Below are 23700 nucleotides of genomic sequence, written 5' to 3'. Positions count from 1 at the left end.
ACAGTTCTCACGAATGATGCCACCCGCCATCCCCCTGCTTTGCTTTTGTTTTGTTTTATGAGTCTTATTTGTTTTTACAAGGGTAAGTTTGGAGGGAGAGGGGTTTAGTTACTGCAGCCAGAAGAAGAATAAATGCTTTGTGCATTGTGCATACCCATGTAGTATACTGAACAAGTACTAATAAAAATAAAATTATTGGACCAAATAAAATCACATATGCTTTTTAGTCACCTGGGAGAGGAGCTGTGCCAGCCTTCCTGGGCATATAAAAATAATAATTCTTCACATCTGAATAGCATTATAGAATTTATAAAGTCCTTTCACACACATTATCACGTTTGATCCTCAACGACCTGGTGAGTTAGGAATGATCTGTGTTGTTATCCCACTTTACAGTTCAGGAGAGGTTAAGTGGTTTATCCAAGTCATGGAGCTACTAGGAGTCAGTCAGCACTTCCAATAATGTTCTGGCTCCAGAGCATTCCACTTTGTCCACTGTGATGCATGGAAGCGGTGGTAGGAATTTGAGCAAAAGTCTCTAAGGTCACTTTGTGTCGAAGAAAAATATTTGGCATGGGAAATGGACTTATCACCTCGTTCCCTAGACATCAGAGAAGTGGTCTACACCAGGAGAAAAGCATAGAACTAAGGTCTCATACAGCCCAGTTCTAACACAGGCTAGTCCCCCCTAAGACACACATGCAAAATGAGGAACTAATATATGGCATTCTATTTCCTGAAGGTGTCATTGAAGATCACGTGAAACTAATGTCATTGTGTGTAAGTTATTGTGTGTGCTATTGTGTTATTCTGAGACTTTCTAAGAACTCACTGGCTTTGAGACCACTTTTTCTGTCCATATTAATAAGGGGCCTGGTGTACTAGTTTCCTATTGCGGCTGTCTCAAATTACCACAAATTTAGTGGCTTAAAAGAACACAAATTTATTCTCTTACAGTTCTGGAGGTCAGAAGTCTAAAATCAAGTGTCAGCAGGACTGCATTCCTTCTGGGGCCTTGCCTTTTTCAGCTTCTAGAGGCACCTACATCCCTTGGCTTGTGGCCCCTTCCTTACATCACTCCAGCCTCTTGCTCCCATTATCACATCTCTGACTATATCCTCCTGCCTCCTTCTAATAAGGACCCTTGTGATTACATTGGGCCTAGCTGCATAATCCAGCATCCTCTCACCATCTCAAGATCCTTAACTTAATCACATCTGCAAAGTCCCTTTTACCATATAAGGTAACATTCGCAGATTCCAGGGATTAGAGCATGAACATCTTTAGGGGGCCATTATTCAGCCTACCACAGCAAGCATTAACAAAACTTGAGAGTGAACTTGTCATTTCTGCTCTATTATTAATAAGTAGAATGATAGAGCTCAGCAGTATAAACTAGCCATCCTTCCCCTCTTTCCCTCTGTCCACCTCTGTTCTCTGTTAATAAGAATTATGCAGACAGCTGAAGACATGAGAGGAGAGAGACAGAAGACAGCTTAGAAGCTGAGAAGCAGGTAAATGAGTTGCATCTCTTAGCCTCTCTTTTTATGTAGGAAAATATATTAATCAACACATTTCAATAGCTTACCTTGAGAGTGCTAATATTCCTTTGACCTTCAAACTCTGCCATGGAGATTGACATCTTCCTCGGCTCTCCCAGGAAGCTGGTTTTCCTCCTTGGTACTCCCATGCACTTTGCACACAACACAAATACAGGACTTAACACTTTGAATGTCAAAAATTGACTTGTCATCTGGAAATCATGTTTTTCTCCCTCACTAGACTCTGTGCTCCTTGAAGGCTGTGTCTAGTTCATCACTGCGCATTCAAAGATCTACCTAGTTCCTGCAGATAAGCCCTTAATAAATATTTGTGGGATGAGTGTCTTTTAGAGGATTTTATTTTACATATTGATGGGACCAGAGGAAAACTCAGTTCCTCCTGCCTCCTCTTTCTTGGCTTCCATCTCTAATTTCCTATTTCGGTTGTATCCTTACCTACAACCCTTTGCCTCCTGTCAAAACCCAATCTTTACTTAAACTGGCTCTGTATAAAAACCCAGGATCCCGAAGGAAGCAGATGCTAATATGCTCAAAGCAAAAGAAGAATTCTAAGCTTATTTCCTTCTCCCCATCAAGTAGACTACAGAGTTTGTGACAGCAGCCAGACACAGAGAGAATGACTCACTCAACGTATTATTCTCTTTACTCTGTGAGTACCTACAGCGTTTCAGCTCCCATTCAATAAGAATGCATATATCTCTATTGATGGATGTTTCCATGCATATCTTACTAAAATAAAGAGAAGAAACAAAAATGCTCAGACATTGCCTACAAATAATATGTAGATATATCACATTAGATTTTAATTAGTTTCTCCCTTGATATTTTAACACTACCTCTTATTAAAAGTGGATACATAACAAGAAAAAGGTAGTATTGAGTACAGCATCCAAAACTTGTAATTATGACTCCATTTGAGGGGCATATAAATGTAAAGAATGATTATTTCCTCCATGTACTCAGTCAAGGAATTGTACTAGGGAGTGAAGTGTGGGACCTTAACGTTTAGTCAAAGTCAGATCCAGTCAGACTGGACCAAGTGCCTTTTAATTCTGAAATGACGAGCCATGATGCCCTTTATCATTTTGAGCCACCATTGCTGCTCTGGTGCCTAATAGAATATTAAATACTTCGGGAAGAAGTTGTGGCCAATCAGCAAGGCCATGCACTTTCTGTCATACAAATTCCCCTTTCTAATCTGACACTTTGAAATTATACTGTGAGAAGGTCAGAGTGTGGCTTGAGTGGAATTGTGTTGGTAGAAGTTGTGCAAGCTGTTGGCCAGTCATTCTCACTTCACTGGCACAACTTCACTGCTGGATATTTTCTAGTACTCCATAAAAAACACTTGTGTGTGTTTGTCCAAATGAAAGAAGATTTGTCTCCCAGGAAAACCATTTAAACATGTAGAGACTGCAATCTCATTTTCGAATATTAGGTTTCGTTTTATGACAGATCATGCTGTTTTGTACAGCATATCTATATTAAAAAGCATGAACAAGTCTGCCTTGTTCTGTCCCATTCCTGTCCCGCTCTAATGTGCATTTATAAAAACACCGACATATCTGATTCCACACACACTGTACAATATTTTATCGATTACAGTGAAACTTAGTTATATCGTATTTCCAGAGACTCAGAAAAGAAAACATAGAAAGTGGGAAATACTGAATTTGATTATGCGAGGCATGGAGTTTAAAAGACATGAATTGTGGGGAGGTCTTGTATGTGGGAATAATAAAAATAGGTTTTACTGAAAAAACTACCCTTTTACAAACCATCTGACAGAGATATCCCTAGCATATTCCTCTGTGTCTAGACACATAGCACGCAGAGCAAATTTCTAGGAAGGCCACTGTTCATTTCCATAGCCTTCTTCTGCCCTCTTTCCCTACTGCCAAGCTTTAGTTAGACTCCTGATGTCTCTGGTCTAGATTATTCCAATGGTCTTCTAACTAGCCTCAGGTGTTCCTTCCTCTGCAGTCAACAAACACTCTGCAAAGGACAAATCTGCATTAAAAACCCCTGAAGTTCTTCTGATTGGCTAAACTTACATGGCTCAAAGTCCTTTAAACCATGTGGAAAATAATTTAAGCCCAAAGATCAAATAAATACTTACCCTTATTTTCTTCTATTTGGTTTAATTTTCACATTCAACTCTCTAATGCATCTGGAAATGAGTGTTGCCTATTAGCTGAAAATTATTATTTTTTTTTCCAAATAGATATCCAACTCTCTAGCACCTTTTCTTGAGTGATCCTTCTCTTCCCCTCTTATGTGTGTTTTCTCTCATGTCATTTAAGTAGGTGTTTTAGACACCAGGGTCTGTTTCTATGATCTCAGATCCATTCTGTTGTCTTCTCTGCTTATTCCCGAACACAACTGTAATGGAAGGAATGTAGCTTTGGGAATGTTTTAATGTCAGGTAGATTTAGCTACTCCCTTCGTTAATACCTTCTCTTAAATTTCTCTAGCTGGGGGCCGGCCCCGTGGCTTAGCGGTTAAGAACATGCGCTCTGCTACTGGCGGCCTGGGTTCAGATCCAGGGCGTGCACTGACACACCGCTTCTCGGCCATGCTGGGGCCGCGTCCCACATACAGCAACTAGAAGGATGGGCAACTATGACATACAACTATCTACTGAATCTTTGGGGGAAAAAAAGAGGAGGATTGGCAACAGATGTTAGCTCAGAGCCGGTCTTCCTCAGCATAAAGATGAGGCTTAGCACAGATGTTAGCTCAGGGCTGATCTTCCTCACACACACACACACAAAATTTCTCTAGCTGTTCTTATTAGTTTATTCTTCCAGGTAAATGTTAGAATCATTTTTGAAGTTCCATGTGTATCCTACAGAGATCTTGATTACAATTTCATTAATCCTAAAAATAAATTCTCAGAAAATTTACATCTTTATAATATTTGGTCTTTTCATATAGGAATATGGCATGATGCCCCATCTTTCATTTCCTTTTATGTCTCTGACAGTGTTAAATTTGTTTTTTATATAAGTCCAGCACATTTCATGATTTTATAGTTTGTTTGTAGTTGCTTTATATTTTTGTTGGTATTCCAAATGCAATCTTGTCTAGCTGGTTATTGCTGTTACAAAAGAAAGCTACTGACTTTTTAATGTTTATTTCATACTTAATGACCTTACTGAACTCTCATCTATTCCAATATTTTTTCACTTGATTCTCATGGGTATTTTAAGAAGATATTTGCTGAAAATAGTGATTTTTTTTTCTCTTTTCCAGTAGGCAAAGGTCATACTCCTCATTTCTGTTCTCATTACATTGTTCTCATTACATTGGCTTGAACTTCCAGGATGATGTGAAATAGTAAACTTAATTTTGATCTTCAACTTTGATGCACCTCTCCCCCCACCCCCACCCCTGAATATCCTTACTTTTCCTGGCATTTTCGCTCAACTCTCCTTAATGAGTTCCAACATCTCGTGGTATCTTGGTGACTTTCCCACACTCACCCCATGGAACTTCATCTACTAGTCAGCTGAGCTGCACTAGCTAGGGTGGCCTAATAAAGTACAGGATTCCCAGTTAAATTTGAATTTCAGATAAACAACAGATACATTTTTAGTATAAGTATGTCCCATGCAATGTTTGGGACACACCTATAGTACGAAAATTATTTGTTGTGTATTTGAAATTCAGATTTACCTGGGACCCCTGTGTTTTTATTTGGTAAATCTGGCAACACTGGTGCCAGTTCCTGTTGCTAAGCCAAGTTCACCTCTGTGATCCCACAGCTCTATGTTCATATGTACACATTCTATTACCATTTCTTTAACATTCTGCTATAATTATATGTTCACATGGTACCTTCATATCCTCAGAACCTAGTAGTGGCTGACAAGTCCTAGGCATTTAATGCATGTTTGTTAAATGAATTTTTAAAATGCATGCATGATGGCAAGCAGATGATCAAATATTTATTGAGCATTACTGGAACACATGGACTGTAAAAAGTTTTGAATTTTAAACAGAGGAACAAACAGGTGTGTGGTTCTACTCAGTGCCAAAGCATCCAGAGGAAAGAGAAAAGTACAGCCACTTTTCCGGATATTCAGAACTGGAATTTTTTTAATCCAGAAGATAAATGAATATACCACGTTACTTTTGATATTAGAAAGAGCCATGAGCACTGGAGTGGAGTCAGGAAATCCTACACTAATTGTGACTCTACCACGAATTGGCTATTTGACCATGGGCAAGTCACTTCACTTTCCTGGGCCTCAGTTTCTTCATCTTAAGAAGAATAGAAGAATAGAAGTGGCTGTCAAACTTTTTTTAGTGGTGAAGTCATTTAAAAATGAAATATTATGCAGAATCCCAATATCTAATGCAGATAAAGGTAGAACTCTTCTAGCTGAAGATACAGCAGGTCCAGCATCCCCAATTCAACTCCTCCTTGCCCTTCTGAATGGTCCCTTAAGGAACTCTATAAAACACTGAACACTGTTGGGCTGGACAGACTTCAAGGCCAATGTCCCATCCCACTTTAATATATGTGTGTTATTGTAGTATAGTATCCAGGTACAGATTACCTGAGAATGTACACGTACACATGTATAGAGAATAACATGTAAAGTAACCAGTGCTTGATTTCTATATTCTTCTTTGATGAAAAGGAGGAAAACTACTAGTCTGAAGTCATCCCAATCTTCTATAGCTACACTCTCATCTAATGAGGAGAGATTGTCATTGTGATGATCTGGGATCACGAGAAGATTCTGAAACATTACAAAAAAGATAAACTTTTGTTGTATCCTGTACTTGCCCTTGCATCTCTTCATAGTAGCCCCAGTCTGTGGGACGGACTGCTGCATCTTCATGGTTTACCTCTGCATCTACATGTGTGGGGGGCCCCCACAATCCATCCTCTCTGCCTCCTCAAGAATGACCAGTCTTAAATGTACATCTGGTTGTGTCACACACATTACAGCCTTCCCACCACCACTGTTTGTTGCCTAAATGCTTTCAATGACTCTTTGTTGCTCTCAGTGTAAAGTAAACAATCCTCAATGATACCTACCAGGTCCTGCCTACCTTTCCCGCACTTTCTCTGCTTCTCAAACCTGCATCCTTTCTTCTACCATCAGGCCTTTACACATGCTATTCCTCTGTCTTGAAAACTCTCCTCTTCCTCTTTTTCTAGTTAACACCTGCTCATTCTTCAGATCTCCGCTTCCTCAGCCCCAAGGAGGTGACCCTATCATAAGATGGCCCTGTCATGGAGTTCCATATCCCCTCCTCATGTCTCATTATCATCATAAATCCATGTCTGTTTATGTGGTTATTTGATCAATGTTTGCCTTTCCTACCAAACTATAAAGTCCATGAGAGGTCTCTGTCCAGCACAGCGCCTGACATATAATGTACTTTTAATAAATATTTCTTGATTTAATTACTAATAAACTAGAAAATATATTCATATCTTTTACAAAGATTCGCCACAAGAGTTAAGAATTAACAAGTGCTTTGGTTAAGATACAGCAGGTATCTTAACACAAAAGTTATTTGTGGAAAATAAAAACTTAGCCAACCAGGTATCTAATTCTCTATAGAGAATCTGATTGTCGTGACTTAGTGTTTTATTCATACCAGCAAGCGTGGGGAAAAAGTACTCTAGGATTTTTAACACAGAGAATTTAATAGAGGGGATTGTTTTCACAAGGGTAAAACTACTGAAACTAGACATATGACCTCATTCATCCACCAAGGAGCCAGGAAGGCAATTCTCCATGTGCTTAGAAGGTGAAGAGTCAGAAATATTTGGCAAAGAGCATAAGTGACTACTATGGGGCACAATCAAAGTTGGGTATTCGTTTAGAATACAAGAAAGGCACAATCTAGTGAGGGATATCCTTTTTTTCTTTTTTAAGGAAAATTGGCCCTGGGCTAACAACCGTGCCCATCTTCTACTTTACATGGGACGCCGCCACAGCATGGCTTGACAAGTGGTGCGTCGGTCCACACCTGGGATGTGAACCCCGGGCCACTGAAGCAGAGCACGCGAACTTAACCACTACACCACTATGCCGGTCCCTATTTTTTTAATAAAAGTATATAAAGCTGGTAGTGAGAGATAAACTGGGAGGGAGAGGGGCAAGAAATGGGTGACCTTATAAACTATGCCTGCTTTCTTCTTAGATAGAAGAAATTCTGAAATGATATCTAAGTTGTCCCTCTCAGAAAACCAGGCACTGTTTATGATCATACATAACTGATTGGCAACCACTGTCATGATATAGACATTTCAAAGCCAGTGTCCAACACTTTCTGTGAGTTTTGTCTCTTTCTCTCCTCCCTACCCACAATCCTAGCACCACTAGTTTTGACAATTTAATATTACAACCTTTCTGGATCCATTCTTCTGGACCAAGACTTTCTTGGCTGCAGAAGGAGGCTCACAAGCCACTGTATTTTCATGACTGAATGAAGAATTTATTTCTCTAAGAAACAAAGGGGTGACTACATGGAGACTTGTTCCCAAAAGCACTCTTAAGATCAAAGACTTTAGCTGAGCTACTGAAGTGTTAATTGGCCAACTACAATTGTCAAAAATTAGTTTCTATGTGAACCAATTAAAACAAGATAATTTGGAGTTGTCAGCACTACTAAATATTTATACCAGTCGATGCAAATATTTATTTACGTATCATCTGTTTGCAATTTTTATCACTTCTGCTCTCAGCAAAGCTGCTTATAAACCATTAGACCCTTTCTCTTGATGCTTAAATTAAAATCTAAACTTTTTCTAGTCAACTGACAGAAAGCTAAAATATTTTTGTTCAAATTCATTTGACAACGTGTATTTTTGACAATGTGTTTATATTCCTCATTTATAATGGAAAGTGATACTGTAGCCATCCTTTCAAAGGGAGATTTCTGATTTTTTTCATAGCCAATTTATTCTATTTTCCCATGTGGTATTCATTAAAGCAATTCTCAACTTTGTTGATTTTCATTACATCTATAGAGTGTTAAAACTTTTTCACACTTCCGCAATTGGTTAGCAATATCAGCCCAGCTTTGCTTGACATCTTTTCTATTAGTGCACTTCAAATCTATGCTAGTCCTGAAATATCAAGAATATCCTCCTGTTGGATGAATAATCCTCCTCTGCCCCTCGTAAATCCTCTCTCCAGTCACAAGTCTCTCAAACACCTCAAAGCACATCTTCACCCACACTTTCCTTTACTGTTGTTGTTAGTGCCGTCAAGTAAATTCCGACTCCTAGCAACCCTATGTACAGCAGAGTGGAACCCCGCCAGGTCTTTTTGCACCATCCTCTCACCTTCCGGCACTGTATCAGACAATGCTCCACTGCTATTCACAGGGTTTTCATGGCCAATTTTTTTGGAAGTGGGTGGCCAGGTCCTTCCTCCTAAAATTTGTCCATGATGGTGACCCTGCAGGTATTTGAAATACCGGTGGCATAGCTTTCAGCATCACAGCAACATGCAGCCACCACAGTAGGACGACCAACAGATGGGTAGTATGGTTCCCTGACTGAGAAATGAATCTGGGCCATGGCGGTGAGAGTGCCAAATCTTAACGACTAGACCACTCACCATTTTGAAATTTGTTTACCTATCTTCTTTTCCTGTCTTCAAGAAATAAAGGTCCCCATGGTTTTCTAATACTAACACTAGCATAAAATACTTAAAATTGATAAAATTTACTATTCCTATTATAAATAATATTCAAATTAATAATTATAAACTTTAGAGAAAATTCCCACCACTTCAGAACAAACCCAGTATACATTCTGATGCATTTCAATCTATAGTTTCATCTGTGAAAGGTATTTCATTTACTTTTATGTGTTCATGTAATTGTGATATTAGATATTCAATTTTATTGTTTTATTTCCACTTAACATTATACCATAAGTATTTCCTCCCTGTAATTACTCTTAGTAAAACTCTTCATCAAGTTCTTTTCTTTTAATGGTTACTTGATAGTCCCTTAGTAGACAGATGTGTCATGGTTTAGTTGAATCATCTCTTACTGGATTCCAAGAAGCAAAGGACAGAGTTTGGTGCCTGAATCTGGTACTAAATCCCTCTTCCTGAAGATTGAAAATACGCACAGAGAACAACAGATGCAGATGGGATACAAAGTACCAGACTCACGTTGTGGTTATCGGCTATGGATCATAGCAGAATGCTAAGTGTTATCGGGTAAGAAGGGCTAACAGAAAATTTTGGAGAAAAAAGAAAATGTTCTTGGTTTCAGCTTTGTAAGAATGCCTATCTGGAATCCATGAGCTGGGAACATAAACAATTGAGCGTAAAAATTTTGTCTCAAGAAATGTGAAGAAGTTCATTGTAACCGTCTGCTTCCCATATCCTTGGGAGCAAGAAGGGAGAAGGGAATCTGCCCATGCATCCCGTGTCCTCTCTCAGAGACTGGTATTTGAGACACTCTTGTACTTGCAAAATTAAGAAATTTCCGTGGTGTCCCTCGTCTCCAGGTCTTCTCGTGGCTCAGTTCTATGCTGCATATTTTAATCCTTTTAATTTCCATTCCAGGTTTGAGCCCCACATTTTGCCCCTATCCCCAGTGCTGAAATCCTGGGTGGGGTCTTTACAGTGACTCAGCTTCTTCTCCCTCTGGGAATAGGATGCCCAAGAGGGAGAGACACCTGTGTAAGCAAGGTTCATGCTTGTGCATTCCCCAGAGCCTCACCGTCTTGCTCTACATTTGTATTTCTCCATCTGTTGCAGGATCTCAGGAGGCAGTGTCTGCTGTCTTTGCTTCCTTCACTGGAATTCTGTAGACCACTGGTTCTCTAAATGTTGCAGCATTGGCACATCACCTGAGAGCTTGTTAGAAATGCATATTCTCAAGCTCCACCCAGATTTGTTGTATCAGAAACTCTGGGGGTGGGACACAGAAATCTGGGTTTTGACAAGCTCTCCAGGAGATCCTAATGCACGCTGAATTTGAGAACCACTGCTGTAGACCTATCTCTGAATGGTGTACCTCCGTTGTTTGCATGTTTAGCTCAGTGGGCACTTGTCCTCAACAGATCCTCAGACTGAAGTTCTTGATGGTGAGCTGCAGTTTGCATGCTCAGGTGGGAAGTACATCCTTTCCCATGTGCTCTTCCCCCAAAACTTGCCTTTCCTTGATTTTTAAATCCCCAGGCCTTGAGCAAATCATGCTACTTCATTGGTAGCAAGAACATTAATCGTTGCCACTTCCATCCCTATTTCAGTAGCACATGCCTCTGGTGTTTCATTTGTCTCTTTCGTTCTCCAATCTTTTCAAACAAACTCAGCTGTTTGTAAAAGTGTAATATGCTTCCTAACTTGGCTCTCTACATTTTCCATATGTGGTGCTAATACCTTTGGCCGGATCACAGCACGTTTCCTACTTTCTCTTTGCTTTCAGCTCCATTCATTTGTTTTCATCATAATATTATTCCAGATTTTGTCCTTTGAGATCACCCTTAATAAGAGATGTGAAGTCGGTGATTTCAGAAGCTGCCAAAATATCCATAGTTCAAACAAATCTTGTCCATGTCTAATTCTCTGAGCTGGATAATTCTACCCATCAGTCCAACATCTGACTCCATCTGGACTCAAATGTTATAGCCCAGCCTGGCTTTCCTTAAGGCAGTTTCTCAATCTCAGCACTGTCAACACTTTGGGCTGGATAATTCTTTGTTGTGGGGGCTGTCCTGTGCATTTCAGGATGTTTACCTGCCAGTAGCACCCCCTCCCCAAATCGTAATAATCAAAGAATGTCTCCAGACAGATGTTCCCCTGGGGAATGGAGTGCAATTCACTTAAGGCTGGCTATCTCATTCTCCCTGAACCGTCCATTACAGGACTAATGCATACCTTTCCTCATGGCACCCACTGAACCTGCTTCATCGCTGCAATAACTGTGTTATCTTGGCACTAGTGAAATAATCCCTGAAGTTTTCCACTCTCATCTTCCTAGTTGTCCCTCATAGTCCTGTTCAAATTTCATGGAGCCATCCCGCGTGGCTCTCCCATCCTCCACTCAGTAGCTTCCTAATAGTCCCCCACATCTGGGCAACCTCTGGGGCATTAGTCTCCTTTGTTTTCTTTCTTTAATTTTTTGTTGGATTTTTTTAAGCCTCAATCACACCTCTTTTCTAACTCCAACTGTAAGAGCATTTAAAATGTCTTAGATTCATACTGTCCAACCTAGCCTCTAAAATCTCAGCATTTCACCTAAAGAAATAATTATTTTCCTTCCACTCAATCATAGCATCTTCCTTCATTTTTTTTTTTCATTTCCAGCAGCTCATGTTCTAAGTGCAAGATCAAAGCCTGTATTTTAAATCAGTTCCCTTCTTCCTTAACTCTCTAAGCAAATCTATTCTAGAAACAGTTCAAAAAAACGGCCTTTTAAATATACTTCCTAGCCTGAATGCCTGAAAATAATGAATCAGGGGCCCCGTTCCTCTTTAACCATTAATCTGGTTTAGGGTCTCTTAAATCTATATCATAATCAGATATAGATTTAAGAAATCATTTCTTATTTAAGAACTAAGATATATGAAATAAAGCCTATTTGAGACCATTTGGCAGGGAGTCCCAGGATCCTGTAGACAAGCTACATGAATCAAGAAGTGAGTCCTTCCACAGTCCCCACCTGGGCCTGTGCAATTCCAAACCAGATAAAAAGGGTTCCAGGTTAGATTAGCTGAGCTAGTGTTCCCTATGCCCAGCACTAAACCTGAAGGCCAAAACTACTCACTCTAGTTCTCTCTACTCTGGATGGAATCTGGCTGTGTTTTTCCTACTTAAAGTCCAAATAATACAATATTGGCCTCAGCAGCACATTAACTGTAAGGCATTGCCACCAAAGTAAGTCAGAAAAAAAGGCTGCTGCTGCCCACTCATGCTAAAATTGCTCGCAATAGCTGTACCCGGATCTGCGGTCTCACATCTGAGTTCTGCACTCTCCAAATGTTTGTATTTAGTCTTAAGGTTTCCAGAGAGCGCACTAACTTATTGGAGATCAGGATTCTAATCCTTTACCCCCTCTTCTTCACTAAATGGGTATCAAAGTATCAACTTGATTGATAGCTAGGGAGCATCCAATAAATCCAAAATATAGGGCATCCAGGAAACTGCACTGAAGAAGCCAAAGCAGGGCTTCCCCCTACCCTGCTCTGCATTGAAGAGACTGGAGCCCAGTGTCAGACTCATGTGACTCACCCGTCCAGTCACAGCTGGACCAGAGAGAGGAAACACCTGACTTGCAGCATTAACATAGGAACCCTTACCCACCATGGAAACGTGGCCCAGTGGACGTCTGGCTTCCCACAGTCTAGTAAGTCAACCTCTTCCTGGATGGAGAAGACAGTAACGAGTGAAGAGAGAAGCTACACGTGCTCACTCCAATATCTGTCACTCATGGGTGTGGGTGTTGAAGCCTCCTCCTCCTGGAGAACACAAGGAGGCAGAAGAGACATTTCTCCTTCTCCAGATTGACTCTTTAGGCTATCTACACCTTTCTCCTGTTTTAAGAAAGCATTACTATGTGCCAGGTGCTATTTTCAGTGCTTTCCATATAGGAACACGTTTAATCTTTCCAACAATCCTAGGAGAAGACTAATATGATCTCCACTTTACAGAGGAGGAAATTGAGGCTGAAGTAAGTAATTTGGGATTTGAAACCAGGTAATTCATCTCTCCCCATTCTTATTCAATGGCTTTCTTTTAGGCCCTCAAACAAGACATGGTCTTTCCTACCTCAGGACCTTTGTACAAGCTGTGCCTTCTGCCTGCAATGATCTTCCCTCTCCTCTTCAATGAGCTGCTCCATCCCAGCTTTCAGATTTCAACTTAAATAGCACTCCCTGATAAACAGCTCTAATCTAGTACCCTAGATGAGATCAGTACCCTCTATTTTTGTGGACAAGCCTCATCACAACTCTTATAGTTTCAATTTTCTATGCACAGAAAAAAGATTTGGGGGGGAAGGGTTCTAAAATTCTAACGGTGGATGACTGAGTGATAAAACTGTGGTTGTCCTTGTTTGTTTGGTTGGATGGTTGGTTGGTTGGTTTTGTTATTGTTCATTTGTTTTTGCTTTTTACTTTCTACATTTTCCAAGTTGTCCAGTGATTAGAGTATACATCTTACAAGTAAAGTAGTTCCAGGTAATATGAGGTTTGAGGTATGCCACTGAGGGACTAGCGTGAATGGAAATCGCTGAACTGCAATGTCAGAGAGCCAGATGGGTCATCGATGCAAACATTACAGTTACAAAGACAGACGGGAGAGCAGAGGAAAGCTGGGGGCCACACGCTGGAGTCAGAGGGGAGGCAGGAGAGCCATGGAGAGTAACCAATAATAAAGGGTAGGATGTGGAAAAGGGGGTGCAATCAAGTATGTGGAGCCAGAGCAGCATAACGAATGGTCTGGAATGGCCACTAGAACTCAAGGACAGATGGATCCTGCCCCCTGTGCAGTTGTACTTTGGAAGTCGAAACAATAGTGGCCCCTATTGGAGAGGACTGCAGAGGCAGGAAAGCCTAGTTTCCACTCCACTGAGGAGATGAACTGAGAAGGCAAAGACAGAGGTGAATTTTCTTATCGTAAAACAGGGATCCAGAAAGCACAATGAAAGAGACACGACGAGGACGATGGACAGGTGTGGACCCAAGAAGGAAGGGTCTGATTGAGACAGGAAAGAAGGGGCTAAGGACAGCTCAAGTGTGGGTTTTCACTTGGCACATGCAGTGTGATTAGCATGCATAAAAGAATCAGATGGCTGGGCACAGACAGGGCCAGCTCCATGGGCACACACCTGATGTAGTCACACAGGGCCCCATGCTGAGCTCAATGCTCTGTTGTCACTGTCTTGAAGTTCTTAATCATTTTAGAACAAGGGGCTCCACCTTTTCATTTTTGCACTGAGCCTCACAAATTCTGTAGCAGGTTCTGGACACACAGATAGGTAATAGAGGCAGTGTGGGTGTGGGAGGCTGCTGGGCAGACAGAATCTTGCTGCTGGGGAAGCCTGGAGGCTTAGTCATTTAACTTCTATCTGTTGAAGAGCCACTATGTGTTGAATATTCCGCTAGACATTGCAGAAGATAAAAAGATGAATAAGAAGTTGCCTGGGTTCATGTTTTGATGAAGAATTTGAGCCATTGCTCTCCTATTGGAAGACTTTTAGAGCAAAATCAATTGAGGTCACCTTTTGTGAGACAGAACTTCAGTGTGATTTTCAGATTTTATGTATATGGACTTTAGAATTTTTTGTAAGTGACTTCAAAGGAAATGTTTCATTAAAATTGATAGCTAGATACATAAACACTGGCCATTGATCAGCTTTCACATTATCTACAGCAGATTTGAAAGATACTTCCTTCCTTACCAAAAACCATCTCTTTGACGTTTAAATAATTAATCCTTAGAAATTCATTATTTAATGATAAGGCTTGGACAGTAGCCTATGAGACATGAAAGGGTTCTATGAGTCTGTATTGTCAGCTGAGAGAAGATAGAAATTTGAAAAGAAGTGTTTGAAAGTAGAAAATATTCTGAGCCAGATAGTATTTTAATGATGTCATGGAGGAAAGATTTGAGTATACGTGGAGCTTTAAGACATCCTTGGCGTGAAGCCCTACTTAAACAGCTTTTATTCTGTTTTTTGTATTCTAGCAGGGTTATTACCTCGAAGCTGCTAGCACAGAAATCAGAGACCTTTCTGGATACTAGTGTCAGCTAATCAGGGAGAGGTGATTTCTTCCTAGACCATGTGTTCTGCTAGAAAAAGAATAGAACTAGGATCCAAAAGATCTAACTCCGTTCCTAAAACAAAGTATTGCAGCCCTCCAGACCTCAGTTTATCCATCTGAAAAGAGAGACATCAGGTGAGAGGATCCCGCGTTGTCCATGATATCACTCTCCATGCTGAACTCTGCCCTGTCTAGCCTAAAGGGCATCTCTGGCCTCGGACAACTTCAGAAATTCAGCATCGCACTGGGAAATTAAGCTTACATGTAATTCCAATCAAAGGCATTAACCTCGATGAAAGTTTTTGTTGAAGGATATGTGAAAGAAGAGCAAGAAGAAGAAAAATAAAAGAAGAAAGAGTAAAAGATGACAATGGTGAGGATAGTGACAAAGCTTAAAAGCTTAAGCCCTACATTTAAAATCTCTGCAAAATCCTGAGAGATGACGTTCGCGCAGACACATCTGGCTTAGGTCCTGCTTTAGGACTTCAGGCCAATGGAGGAGTCTGACACCATGGCAGAACAGTAAGGAGCTCAGGATTGAATATTAAGCATCCCTGTAATGAGAGGACCCGCAACCTCCCAGCCACCAGGAATTTCTCACTGCTCTCCTTTAGGTAGGAGATCAGCCTCCCTGCTGCTCAACAAGCTCCTTTCAGTTTACTTCAGGAATTCAGTTCTCTCACTTTCTTCTATAGCAGAATTTAACTCCCATACCATCTATGAAAGGTCTAGGCCAACTTTGCATTTGCAAATACTCAATATATTCTGCTAAACAAAAGGCCATCTCTTCTGGGTTTCACTCTTTAGTGGCACAAAAGAATTAGCAGAGTTCTTCCAAATTCCACCACATCATGTCAAAGGAAAAATACAGAGCAGTGGCTTTCAACTGGCGGTGGGGGCAGGGGGTGAACAGAGCACAATTTTGCCCCTCCAGGGACATTGGCAATGTTTGGAAACATTTTGTTTGTCATAACTGGGGGAGGAGGTAATACTGGCATCTGGTGGGTGGAGGCCAGGGAGCTGCTAAACATCCTACAGTGCAGAGGAAGTCCCACCACAAAGAGTTATCTGGCCCCAAATGTCAACAGTGCCAAGGTTGAGAAACCCTGAATATTTTATGGGACTTATTTTCCCATTGATATGAGTAAGTTCAATCTAAACCTGCTCCTCCTCCCATATTCCCCATCTCTCTAAGGGACTCTATCACCCACCCAGTCCCCCAGAAGTCACCTAATCCTTACATCCCACTCACCCCACAGCCAGTTGCCACCTGGTCCTGCAGATTCCCCTATGTCCCTCTTCTATCTATCTATCTATCTATCCATCCATCCATCCATCTTTATCTTCTAGTTCTGTCCCTCGACAGTGACACCTGGGTTAGCTCAATAACTCCTCCCAACTACTCTTCCCTTCTCCAGGCTGACCTCACCACAACCCACCGCTATACTGCTACCAGGCTGATGTTTTGACAAAGTAAATTCATTCATACCTCTCCCTTATTTTAGAAACCTTTAAATACTCTTCTTGGCTTTCAGAAAAAAGTTAACCCTTTACCTGGATGGAATGATCTGACTGACTCTTGCTTATTTCTATCCCCTCTGGTCACTTTTTCAGGTGGAATTCTTTGGTCTAGCTATTTTGAGCTACCTAGTGTTACCTCAGTTCATGCCTTGTCTCCGTGCCTTTGCACATGCTGCTGTTCTGCCGAGAGTGCCCTTTCCTACCTCTTCTTCTAGCTCATGCCAGCTCACCTCGGAATCTCATCTCTGACGTTACTCCTCTGGGAGAGTTCCCCTGGATCACCTACACCATTTTTCCTCAAGTGTGTCCCTCAAAATGCTTGGCAAAAAAGATTACTTGGTCACATAAATTTGGGATGTTATCCCCCCTGGAATTTATAATAAATATTGGAATATTAAAAGCTCTGAAAAAAATTACAGTAGAAAGACCTATTTAACTATCTTTAATCCAATATTTCCCAAACTTACTTGAGCATTTAACTTCTTTTTTTCACAAACCCATTATCACCCTTACTTGGAAAAATTGGCCTTAATCTGATTTAGGGAGAACATCCTTTGCTTCTATAATACCCCAGGCCTACCTCTATCATAGTACTTACCACGTGTTACTATAACTGGAGTCATTTTCTAGTAAGTTTCTCGTGCACTAGACAGACTACAAACACCTTGGTGATAAAATAATCACCATGTTTGTGTCAGTGTAATACGTCTAACACCTAGAACATATTTTAAATATCTGGTATTTATTGATAAATAAATACAGTATTGGCCAAAAAAGGACCATCTACTTGATTGTTATTGATAATAAACATATATTATTTGAAAAGAGTATACAATAAAATTGTTTTCCCAAAATATCCCCATATCCAGGATAGAATGTAATTCATAATATTACTGACAAGTTTTCTGAGAGTGCCATGCTTATGCAAATTTCTTACTGTCCTTATCCTAAAGATGACAGTCTATGCTTGGTCTGACATGTCAACTTGGCTTTGGCATGGAAATTTCTTTATTGTTTTGGAAGTCATTTTTGGATTTATTGCTGTTGCTTTGTGTTTTGTTCTTGAGAAGACCATAACTAAAGAATACATCAGTTGTATATAACTTGAAGAGAACTCTCATACTCTGCATTTGCCAGGAGGATCCTGAGAACTTGGAGGCCTCTCCTAGCCCACCAGCCCATCCACCAGGAAAAGATTCTTCCTTTATCTCTCACCACTTGCAGACCCACTACTACTTAGGAGACCCCAGCAGCCTACCTGCCTATGTGCTGAGGACACCTCCTTCCTTATGGGTCAGGACATCTGGATGTGTGCAGACAAATAACAGTGGGGAGAGAAAATATAAAAAGCATTCAAGGTGACCTAGCAGTTTGAAAGAGGGAAAAAACAACATAATTCAAACAGGTGGCTCTCTGTGAGGTATCATTAAAGGAAGAAATAAAAAGAACTCTAAAAGAAAATAATGTAAATTCCTAGGGAGACTAGAGAAGTTATTACAAAGGAGCAATCTGAGAAAATGAAAGAGTTCTTGGAACTCAAAAACATTGTTGAAAACTGAATTAAGTATATTGAAGCTCAGATGGAAGAATTATCACATAGAAAAAAAAAACTCAAAGAAAGAAATTCTGAGTGCAAAAAAGATACATATGGAGGGTGTGTCTTATTGTTGGTAGGGGGTGAATAGGTTCAACCTTCCTGAAGAGTAATTTGGACTCTCCGTCTAATACTAAGCTGCATCTACCTGTTATAAAGTACTCACAATTCTAAGAACTACTCTACAGTAAAAGAACATGAGTCTAAAAACAAACGTTCAAAATGCTTTCTCATCGCAAGTTCATTGTAATAACAAAAGACCACAAGCAACCCAAATGTTCATCAATATGGGATTGGTTAGACAAATTAGGACATGTCCATAAATGGATTCCCATTTAGCCACTAAAACAAATGAAGAGATCTATATATACTGACTTGGAATGTATGTCCATAAAAATACTATTAAGAGAATAAAAGCATATTATAGAGAATTATATGACATGACCTTGTTTTTGTTGAAAAAATTTTAGCAGTATATGTATATACATAGAAATGTTTATGTATGTATATTTGCTTTCATAAGCATAAAAAACAATCTAGAATGATACCTTCACACACATCGACAGTTATTACCTCTGGGAAATTGGGGCTGGAGTATCAGCCAAGATCTTCACTTCTTTATATACTTCAGAATAAATCTATGAGGTTGTGAACTCTTTTACTTCATTTTAGTGCTCTTTTGTATTTTCCAATGTTTTTGGAGTGCAAATTGCTTATTTAATTAATTTTTTTTAACTGTTTAAAAGCTAGAAAGACATCAAAACACAAGAAGCCACTTATAAGTAAACACGGTGGAGCAAAGGTCTCGGCAAAGGCACAGAGTCAAGTCTAGAAAAAATACAACAGTGAAATGCCAATGCCATAAGAGGAGCAATTGAAAATGTGTATAAAATTCTTAGGGGCCGGCCCGGTGGCGCAAGCGGTTAAGTGCGCGCGCTCCGCTGCGGCGGCCCAGGGTTCGCTGGTTCGGATCCCGGGCGCGCACCGTCGCACTGCTTGGTAAGCCATGCTGTGGCGGCGTCCCATGTGAAGTGGAGGAAGATGGGCACAGATGTTGGCCCAGGGCCGTCTTCCTCGGCAAAAAAAGAGGAGGATTGGCGGATGTTAGCTCAGGGCTGATCTCCTCACAAAAAAAAAAAAAAAAAAATTCTTAAAACACTAGTGGCAAAAAAAATTAAAAAGTTACTGTGAGTAAAATTAGTAACAATCATGAAAAACCAATCTACTAAGACTTTTTAAGAAGAGCCCACTTCAGAGCAAATCAAGACCCAAAGTCAGAGACAAAAGAGGTTGGAGATAGCGTTTTTTGTAACCATTTGAGGAACTAGTGCAGAATATTTTGATCCAAATGGAAAGTGCAATTCTTTGTGCAGTAATTTTTCAGCTGGGACTCAGTAAAGACAATCATAACTATCAGATGTTAAGCACTTAGAATGGGCAAGGTCTCTGCCAAGTACTAGCACAACAATCTTAGGAGAGGGGCAGGTGCCACTCTTATTTCCATTTTATAGACAAAAGCATTGAGATACATAAAGGTTTATATACATGTGTGTGTGTGTGTGTGTGCTTTCATAAGTGTAAAAAACATAAGGTTAAATAACTAGCTAGAGGTCTACTGGAGGTTGGTGGAAGAACCAAGAGTCGAACTCCTGGCGCTCTGATACCATTGCGCCTCTACCTCGAGTGGGAGCCATGGGCAGAGGCCCTCAATCTCTCAACATCTATGTGTCTGCAGCACATAGTCTCAGGTTTTAAAGAACACTTGATCAAAGTAAAGAGGAGATCTACCATTCACAAATTATTATTATTATTATTATTATTATTACCATCATCTGATAATTGGCATAGTCTACCTTAAATAAAACCTGCACTGGTTTATTCTTAAATTAATTTTCCAGGTAATTTAAAAGACTATTGGTTCCCAGAACTCTTGGGAATATGTGGAATAGAGAATAAGTATTCCTACTATAGCATTAAGCAAATAAGTAAAATTAACATAAAACAGAATTCATTCAATATTCAGAGTAAGAAAGTGGCAGCCACTTCATCTCAGAATTTGTAATCTTGGACATATAGGAAATAGCTGATTATATATTATAGAGAGGAATTGGTATATAGGAGATTTGACTCCATATGTTATATTATACAAACACTTATACTTGCATTGATGCAACTTTTTACATATCATAAAAATTTTGAGTGGCAGGCAACTCAAGCCAGATACTTAATCAGCATAGAACATTCAGAAATTACTAAGTAGTCTATTTTTTAGATGAATGTCAATTGTAGGTTACAGATCATAACCAGATACATCAGCCACAGGAACTAGGGTGAGAAGTTGAGATAGATGGGTGGCGTGGAGAATCCCCTAGTTGAACACTTTGGCCTAGAGATAAGCTGCTCCAGGACCATCAGTTGACAGATCCCAGTGATCACTGGAGTGTAGGAGACTGGATTCCTAACAAGGAGAATAAGGTATCGAAGGCCTTTGGACAAGGTCCATTTCATGTGGACTTGACTACTGAATCAGGCCTGTGTGATACCATGACCCCAGGATGGTAACCTGCTGGCCTTGTACACCTTCTGAGGATGGGTGGGTGTGATACAGGGCAGAGAGCCAAGATACCCACATCCCCCTTGAGGTGGGAGCAGAGAGGCTAGGCTTCCATAACTAAAGTTATCCAGGGCTGATATCAGAAGAACCCCATCCAGGATCCCTTAAAGACTCCTACGTGGTGGAAGAAGGGACTTTGCTGAAGTGTGTGCAATATAGGGCAAATGGTGGGTTTGGTCTCTCAGTTCCTCAAAGGAGCCAGTTCCTCCTGCCAGGGCTTGTGCCCTTGAAGATGTACCTTTGCCTGTGTGCTCTGCACTCCCCATTTGCCTTCTTAACTCCTACTCTGGGATAGGAATAGCACCTCTCTGGGGTTGTTATGAGTAATAAGTGAATCCATGTATGTAAAAGCACTTAGGACAGTTCTTGATGCATCAAACACTCAGCAATGTTAGCTGTTATTATTATTAAATATGAATTTTTCTTCAGATATTATCCTAAGACTTCCCCAGTTAGACTTCCCCGATTTCTCTTTTTAGATTGGATCATCAAAGACCACCTCCCTGCCTCACTGACTACCTTGTCATTTTGCGCTATATCATCATGTAATCCTTTCAGACTATCTAGTTGTCTCTCCAACCAGGCAAACATCATCATGAAGGCAGGGAATGTATGATTAGGGCCTAGCACAGTGTCCTGCACATACCAGGCACTCAATAAACTTAGCAAATGAATTAATTAATAATTTTAAGGGCTTTTTCTCCTTTAAGAATTTAGGTTTTTCTTTTTCTAATGTAGAAATAAACTTAGAAAAGCAAAAGCGAGTTTTTATGTTCCTCTACGGTCTGTAAAACCTCACCACCATAGAGTTCTTAATTGGTTTATTTATTTTGTACCCCAAGAAAAATGACCAGTACCATCACATTAGGTAGCTACATAATGCAGTCTTGAGGACAGCTCTGAATAGTAGTTTTCAAGGTAATCAATGATATTGCTATGAAATTGTCGCCCAAATGAAGAGTTCTTGTCCAATGAATTCGCGAAGTAACAAACAGTTCTCTTTGTGAATATTTTTGTGGCTAAAGAAGAACCTGTTACCTGAGGCAGTAGTAAAAACTTTTCTCAGTAGGTGAGAGCATTCTAAATTTGTTTCCTAGCAACAAATTCCTCAAAGGAGCTGAAGGGTACACAATTTCAGAGGACTTTTGAAATTTCTTTCTTGTTTAGAGGAGTGAGAGCTGGGGTGGGCATTGTATGTCACAGCACTGTTCCTGATTTCTTCCATTCAGTGACGCATATGACATCTTGCTGAGTCACACCATAGAATCCATCCAAAAAAGTCAGCTCAATAAAAATGCATCAAGTACCTACCTTGTGTAAAGAACTCTGAAAGATTTATCCCTATTCTTCCTGGGCCAAGCAGTTCAGTAATTTAGCAATTTGTCTGTCTAGGAGCCCCAACCCCAACCATCTCCATAGATAGTAAATGAGGAATTAGGCAGTTTGCTAAAACATTTAGGGATTTTCCAATGTGGATGTTGATCTAACTAGAATTATACTCAGCAGTTGGAGGAATGAAGATTGGAGGAAGGCCACCTGAGAGAGAAATTTGGGACAATGGTACAGCTTTGACTGCCAAGAGTGGAGACATCTTACCCAAGCAAGACTCTCTCCATAGCTACCTTCCTAGCCCCGGTTTCATGAGCTTATCATATCTTCTAAATTTGGTTTTGCAAATTGGCCTTCTGATAATAATAATAACAATAACAATAACAACACTAGCTAGCATTTATCGGGTCCCCACTAGGGGCCAGCCTTATGTTACTATTTTACATGTATTATCTTATTTAACCCTTACAACAATTCTTTGAAATAGCCACTATTATCCCAGAGCATTGAATCAATTTGCAGAAGTCACACTCTTACTAAAAACGGCAGAGCCTGGAAAAGTATTGCTCACTTAAGTGACCAATCTGACCTACCCAAATCAATGTGGGTGGTGTGGCAAGATCTTTCTGTAAGTGTGAGGACACCATGACTTGAATGCACAGTCTGGGAGACGACCTGGAACCACTTGAATCTCAGAATGCAAATAGCTCAAATCAATCATGGGGACTTACCTGCCATGCCCAATTAAACCTGTTACCCTGAAAAGTGCCGCTTTGGATAAAACCACAATAGATCCAAAAAAAAAAAAATGGATTTGGAAGTAAGCTGAATTGTCTGGTGGGCTGCCACACTAGACAAATTGCCTGCACAATTGGCAAACTCCTTCCAAGCATAGGCACAAGTCTAATTGTTTCTCTCCTTTCACTGCCATCTTGAATAAAGAGAAACCTGGCATTGATTTCAATCCTCCCCACTACTCCTCAGAAAAGCTTTTTATTTCTTGGAAAAGAAAACTTGTCCACTTATCCCGTTAAGCATCAACTGAGAAAATCATAATTTTTAGGAGTTTCATTTAATGGAACAATGTGTCAGAACTGGGCCTACCAGAGCAAGGTACAATGTCAGCATAAACCAGGAGCAAGAGGATGGTGAGCATCAGCCATTGAACTAGGCAACCAGCCTCCTCATGTTTCCTCGTGCCAAGATCAGGCTTGGGAGACAAAATGAGCATCAAGTGATCTTGAAATTCTAGGATGTTCAGGGAGTGGAGCTGAGCATGGAAGGGGATATGGCAGTTGACTTATGTGTTTTCCTTGTG

The 23700-nt window shown here is 40.3% G+C and overlaps 1 protein-coding gene across 1 annotated transcript in view; it reads left to right on the top strand.

The window, feature by feature from the left end:
• Positions 1-23700, top strand: part of ANKFN1 (ankyrin repeat and fibronectin type III domain containing 1) — a 281192-nt gene that overhangs the window by 25541 nt on the left and 231951 nt on the right. The gene's annotated exons all lie outside the window — the stretch shown is intronic.

Source organism: Diceros bicornis, chromosome 18 (assembly GCF_020826845.1).
Source record: "Diceros bicornis minor isolate mBicDic1 chromosome 18, mDicBic1.mat.cur, whole genome shotgun sequence".
Lineage (NCBI taxonomy): Eukaryota > Metazoa > Chordata > Mammalia > Perissodactyla > Rhinocerotidae > Diceros > Diceros bicornis.
This window is presented reverse-complemented; position numbering and strand designations above follow the sequence as displayed.